Source organism: Brassica napus, unplaced genomic scaffold (assembly GCF_020379485.1).
Source record: "Brassica napus cultivar Da-Ae unplaced genomic scaffold, Da-Ae ScsIHWf_2854;HRSCAF=3634, whole genome shotgun sequence".
Classification (NCBI taxonomy): Eukaryota; Viridiplantae; Streptophyta; class Magnoliopsida; order Brassicales; family Brassicaceae; genus Brassica; species Brassica napus.
In genome coordinates this window covers 5,001-12,500 of record NW_026016106.1, presented here as the reverse complement: position 1 = coordinate 12,500, position 7,500 = coordinate 5,001, and positions in this window count along the sequence as shown.

Below are 7,500 nucleotides of genomic sequence, written 5' to 3'. Positions count from 1 at the left end.
CATAACACTCCACCCAGCTGAGTTGAGCTGAGTGCCAGCTTCCCCAGCTGAGGGAGCTAGTGATCCAGCTACTGGAGCTGACCCAAGCTAGTGTGAGCTACACTAAGCTTGTCCTAGCTGACTGAGCTGCTTCCCATCATCGTCCAGCTGCCTTAGAACTCATCCAGCTCTTATTTCCTTGTCTCCATCCGATTCTGGTCAAGTCTCAGCATACTGATGCACTTAACCATCCATTCCAGCCATGATACGCTTGTCTTTAGGTCTTACGACCTGACTAGCACGTCTCCCCGTACCATGGCTGTGCCCGAAGGCTCTATCTAGAATCAGGGACATGACAAGTCTCCCCCACTTGAGATGGATTCGTCCTCGAATCCAAGTCTAGACTTGTCTCCATCATAAACTGACCATACCACTCTGGATAGTCAGCTTTCATTCTCATCTCGGTTTCCCAAGTGACTTGTTCTTGCCCACTGCATTCCCACACGACTTTGACCATTTGAATGGTCTTGTTCCTCATTGCTTTTTCCATCCTGTCTACAATCCGAACCGGCCTTGTCTCCAAGGTGAGGTTCGTGCCTAGATCAGATGGAATTTCCGGTATCACAATGTCTTGATCTGAAAGACATTTTCTCAATTGAGACACATGGAATACATTATGAAATGCTTCCATCTCAGTTGGTAGGTTAAGCTTGTAAGCCACCGAACCAACTCTCTCAATGATCCGGAATGGACCCAAGTACCTTGGATCCAACTTCCCTCGGCCAGAAACCCTTTTCCGACCTCTGAAAGTAATCATCTTGAGGTAGACCATGTCGTCCACCTCAAACTCAACATGTTTCCTTCTCTTATCCGCATAAGACTTGTGACGGTCCTGTGCCTCCTTCATCTTGTCACGGATGAACTTAATCTTCTCCGTGGTCTCCTCCACTATCTCAGGTCCTATCATGCTGCGCTCCCCCACTTGGGTCCAGCATAATGGTGTCCTGCAGGGCCGTCCGTACAAAGCTTCGTAGGGCGACATCCCAATACTGGTATGGAAGCTGTTGTTGTAAGCAAACTCTACCAATGGCAAGTGTCTTTCCCAGGAATTTCCCCAGTCCAAGACACAAGCCCTTAACATGTCTTCCAACGTCTGGATGGTTCTTTCAGACTGACCATCCGTTTGGGGTGATAGGCTGTGCTCATGTGCACTCTTGTTCCCAAGGCCTTTTGGAAAGCCTTCCAGAAATAAGAAGTGAACCGAGGGTCCCTATCCGACACAATACTGGCTGGTACACCATGCAGGCGTACCACCTGATCCATGTAAATCTGTACCAAGGGCTCCACACCATCAGTCTTCTTGATTGGTATGAACAGAGCTGACTTGGTCAGACGATCCACCACTACCCAAACCGAATCCTTTCTATTCCTGGTCATGGGAAAACCTGACACAAAGTCCATGGTGATGTGATCCCACTTCCATTCTGGAATAGGTAGATTCTGGAGTAATCCACTGGGTACTTGGTGCTCAGCCTTGACGAGTTGGCAAGTAGGACACTTAGCCACCCACTCGGCCACATCCGTCTTCATACGGATCCAATGATAGTACCTCTTGATATCCTTGTACATCTTGTTCAGTCCCGGGTGCACAGAGAACTTAGACTTATGAGACTGACTCATAATCTCTTCCTTTAGTTCCCTTACATTCGGAACACTGATCCTCCCATGGACCAAAATCGTACCATCACTCGCAACCTGGTACTCGGTTTTATCATTCAGAGCAACCTTCTGGAGGTTCTCATCCAAGCTTTGTGCTTGCCTGATCCTGGTAAGGAGATCAGCCTGGTTCACTGCTTCTAAACCCAACGGCTCGTCCTCGCTGGCCAGTGTGTTTAAATGCAATGTCCTAACCATCCCTTCCAGCACCTCTGCTTCCCTCTCGGCTGATACCTCAGCTCTCCTACGGCTTAAGGCATCGGCCACTAGGTTTGCTTTACCTGGATGGTAAGCAATATCCAGATCATAATCGGCCACGAACTCCATCCATCTCCTTTGCCTCAAATTCAACTCAGGTTGAGTGAATATATACTTGAGACTCTTGTGGTCGGTCAAAATCTGAACCTTGGCACCATACAAGTATGATCGCCATATCTTGAGGGCGAACACCACTGCGGCCATCTCAAGGTCGTGGGTTGGATAGTTCCCCTCATGCTTCCTCAACTGCCTAGAGGCATAAGCGATGACCTTCCCATGTTGGGTTAATACACATCCTAATCCGGTTATGGAGGCGTCTGTGTAAACCACATATGGTTGGTCTGCCTCTGGCAACACCAATACCGGTGCACTTGTCAACATGTGCTTAAGTGCAGAGAAACATTCCTCACATTTCTCAGACCATACAAACCTCACGTCTTTCCCAGTCAGTTGTGTCATAGGTTGAGCCAAGCTGGCAAACCCCTTGACAAACTTCCTGTAATAACCGGCCAGACCTAGAAAGCTCCTGACTTCAGTTGCACTCTTAGGTCTAGGCCATTCTTGTATGGCCTTAATCTTTTCCGGGTCCACGGAGACACCTTGGTCGGATACAATGTGACCCAGGAACCCAACACTTCTTTGCCAAAAACTGCACTTGCTCAATTTGGCATAGAGCTGTTGTTCCCTCAATCGTCCCAACACTGCTCTTAGATGTCTCTCATGATCCTCTTTGGTCTTGGAGTAGACCAAGATATCATCAATGAAGATGATTACAAACTCATCCAGGAAATCCCTGAATATGCTGTTCATCATCTTCATGAAAGCTGCTGGTGCATTGGTTAATCCAAATGGCATGACCACAAACTCATAGTGGCCATACCTGGTTCGGAAGGCTGTCTTCCTTACATCATTTGGTTCAATGGGAATCTGATGATACCCTGAAGCCAAATCGATTTTAGAAAACCATTTTGCACCCTTGAGCTGATCCAACAACTCATCTATCCGAGGCAATGGGTACTTGTTCTTCACAGTCACCCGGTTTAACCCTCGATAGTCAATACACAATCTGAAGCTACCATCCTTCTTCTTCACAAAGAGGACTGGTGCTCCCCAGGGTGACACACTAGGCCGTATGAAACCCTTATCCAGCAACTCTTCAAGTTGCTTCTTAAGCTCGGCCATCTCGGCAGGAGCCATTCTGTAGGGACTTTTGGATAATGGGGCCGTCCCTGGTTCGAGTTCTATTATGAATGGATCCAACCTATCAGGGGGAATCCTGTTGTAGCGCCCTAAACACATCCTGGAACTCACCAACCAGCGGTATTCCCTCCGGGTCACCACCCCCTACGACCTCCTTAGTGGCGATTGTGGCCAGATAAGCCTCACAACCCTTCCTCAGCATCCTCTCAACATGGATAGCTGACACCACCAAGCATCCAGAGATCGGACGTATACCTTGGAACCTGATCGGAGCCCCACACCCACTCTCAAAAAGCACACGCCCCCGGTGACAGTCAAGAGTGGCCCGATACTTTCCAAGCCAGTCCATACCCAAGATCACCTCGTGATTCTTTAGGTGGACTACCACAAGATCCACAGGCATGACCCTGTCCTGGATCATTACTGGGACGTCCTGAATCACCCCTAGCGAATGCATCACTTGCCCACCGGCCGCATTCACTACCCCAGGACAATCCCCCGTTCCCAACTGGAACAACCCCTTTCCGAGCATCCCTGGACTCACAAAACTATGTGTAGCTCCAGTATCGAAAAGTACATGTGTTTCCACACCACCAATACTTAGGGTCCCTACACATGACCCAAACTAAGTATCTAACCGTCCTAGGTTCCATACCATGCAATTCTACTGAATTGGAAAGAATAAGATCAGACACATTACCAGTGATCGCGAGGAATGGTCCAGCCTTGTCCTCATCCTTGGACAGCTCATAGACGCGGGGTGCAGAGGTCTGACCGCGGTTCTGGTCTGGCTTGTTGCCCTCACCACGGCCCTTGCTCGACCCGGCTGCTAACTTGGGACAATCCTTACGGAGATGTCCCTTCTTTCCACAGTAGTGGCAAGTCCTGGTATCACCACCAGCTCCTTGCTCCTGTCTAGGACAGTCCCGAGCTGAGTGATCCATCTTACCACATCGAAGACAAGCTCCCATTGCTCTCCAACATTCACCTCCATGGTGTCGGCCACACTTGGGACACACAGGCCTACCACTTGAGGTTTTACCCTCTTCAGCCTGGTCCCTTTTCCTCTTCCGGTCACCACTCTGGCTTGAAGCCACCACCACACTTTTGACCTTCTGCTTATGCTCATCCGCAAGGTTGACCTCAAGCAAGGCCATCCTCTCAACCAGCTCAGACACAGTGGAGAAGGTACGGACTGAGCAATAGGTCCGGAGTTCAGCCCTAAGGCCTCTGATGAACCGGCGAACCTGAACTGCCTCGTCCTCCAACTCCTTACCCACATAGCGCCTGAGTCGGTTGAACTCTTCTTCGTACTCACGTACCGTCCTGCGTCCCTGAACCAAGTCCAGGAACTTAGCTTCCAAACGGTCCCATGCCTCAGCTGGGAAGTACTTGTGGTTGAACTCAACCTCAAAGTCCTCAAAGCGCTCTATGGTACCATTGGTGCGCTTGTCAAGAGCCAACCACCAGTTGTGGGCATCTCCCTCCAAGAAGTGAACCGCAATGTCCTTCTGGTAGTCCTCTGGGCAGCGGCTTGAGCTGAAGTTACGAGCCAACCTGCTCCTCCACTCATCCGCCTCAAGAGGGTCAACACTTCCAGCAAAGTGTTTAGTGCCCATACGAGTGATGTGCTCCAGCACCTTCAAGTAATCCACCTTCCTGGTCGCCCTAGCTGGGGGGTCAATCTCAATCACCTCAGCTTCCTGTTCCCCATGAACCGGAGCTGCTCCACCAGCTACCGGAGCTGCTGCTGCTCGGCCAGCCTGCTGGTTCCTTATAGGAATAGCAGTATGAGTCGGTATGTCCTGACCCAAAGGTGTAAACGCCTGAGTCAAAGCCAACATTTGAGTACTCATAGCTCTCATGACCTCCAGAACCTCATGCATGGATGGTTCCGCAGCCTGGTTCACCGGACCAGCTGCCCTGCCGTCCGCAGCCCCATTACGGTCACCAAGACGGCCAGTCTGTGAAGATTCGCCTTCACCTTCCAGCCCATCCTGTTGCTGCCGTCCATTCCCATCAGCTCCATTAGCTCCATCAGCTCGTTCTGGCTCATGTTCCAGCTGGAACTCAGCTCCATCCACACGAACCTCAGTAGGGTTGAGCTGAACCGAAGGCAATCCAGTCCCAACATTAACCCCATCCGCTTGGATTGGCAATGTTGCGGCCAGATTCACATCATCTGCACCCACTGGACCGGATGCCCCAGCTCCATCCTTACCCTTCCGAGATCTGGACTTGCTTTTTCCACCCTTGGGATTCAACACATGTAAACAATCATGTCAGCTCACATGATATAACAAAATAAATCACAACAATCCCTAAGGCTAAGCAAAACGACCAGACCTTACCATGAGAACCAGCCGGATGTGTGGTGACTAACCCAAACCCAAACAAATCCTAGAATCAACTCCGCTCTGATACCAACTTGTAAGACCCGAACCTGACCCTTAGGTCCCACTAGGTCCGTGCCTTACCTAAACCATGTTTCTAAGTTCCATCAGTTTTAAAGTTCCATATTCACTAAGTCATTTTCGAAATCTTGAGGTTCATTCAATCAATGCACGACCAGATAGACAAGAGAAAACATTCATTGTATAAATATAAACATGTGATCCATACAATCAGTCAGTTGCACAATAGGCTAAGTCATAAGTCATAATACAATACTATCCCATAACCCACACATCCATCCACAGCTAAGTCCTCACGGTTCCTTGGCCTTGCCACGGTTGCCATCACAAATGCTCACCCACCCACACACCAACATAAGTCGGAGTCCGATCACCCACACCCCACAGTCTCGGTTTGGCCGGCCTTCTTCTCTCTTTCTCTCTTTCTTTCTGTCACGATTTTGGCAGAGTTTCCCTAAGAATTTTGATGCCATTTTCGACACCAAGAAGATCTGTATTTATAGAGAAAGGTCGGCCAATAAACTGCCTGGGCGGACAGTTGCAACCGGTTGGAAGGGAAAAGACACAAACTGCCCAATTCCCACCTTTTCGCCCCATCAACCGTCCGTCCAACTGCTCCCTTGGCGTGTGGGTGTCTGGAAATAGGCCCAATGCCTCAATCTGCATCCCAAGTACATCACCAAGACCCACGGACATAAAAGACCCATGGCCTTTAGGGTTCAGCCACCACCCAGCCGGACCCTGGACCGCCCATGGACCGGCAACACTGGCCCGGAACATAACACTCCACCCAGCTGAGTTGAGCTGAGTGCCAGCTTCCCCAGCTGAGGGAGCTAGTGTCCGCTACTGAGCTGACCCAAGCTAGTGTGAGCTAACTAAGCTTGTCCTAGCTGACTGAGCTGCTTCCCATCATCGTCCAGCTGCTTGAACTCATCCAGCTCTTATTTCCTGGTCTCCATCCGATTCTGGTCAAGTCTCAGCATACTGATGCACTTACCCATCCATTCCAGCCATGATACGCTTGTCTTTAGGTCTTACGACCTGAATAGCACGTCTCCCCGTACCATGGCTGTGCCCGAAGCTCTATCTAGAATCAGGGACATACAGTTCCTCCCAAAACGTTAAAAACGAAAAACCCAAAAAAAATTCAAGTATATAAGAAGATCCGTCGGAGGTTCGAGATTTTTACTTGGTGAAATTCACTCTCAAACTAATGTTTCAGATTGCCGATGAAATGCAGCCCGCATGTGCAAAGTCTCGGCCAAAAGCATCCTGACGGGAGCATTATTAAAACCCAAAATTCATCCTTCAGTACGCTTGCCCATCAGTACGCTTGGCCCGATCATACCAAGGAAAAATGTTAACACTAAGGAAAAATGTTAACACTTGGTTGGATGAGGACCAGCATAAGTACTACTTGGACTAATCAGACTGACTTGGACAGTCCAGTCCATCAAACTCGAGCTTTGTCAGATCAGTACACGGATCAGTCCACGGGAAGGGCCAGCATGCTGCTATTGTGTGGTCAGCATGCTGATATGAGTTCAGTACACGGATCAGTACACGGACAGTCCACGGGAAGGGCCAGCATGCTGATATGTGTGGTCAGCATGCTGCTGATATGAGTTCAGTACACGGATCAGTACACGGACAGTACACGGGAAGGGCCAGCATGCTGATCTGTGTGGCCAGCATGCTGATATGAGTTCAGTACACGGATCAGTACACGGATCAGTCCACGGACAGTCTGTGTGTGCTAACGGACAGGCACGGACGTCCTGCGTGTGCTGACGGACGCCCTGTGTGTGCTGACGGACGTCCTCTGTGTACTGACGGACGTCCTGCGTGTGCTGACGGACGGCCACGGACGTCCTCTGTGTACTGACGGACGGCCACGGACGTCCTTTGTGTGCTGACGGACGTCCTGTGTGTA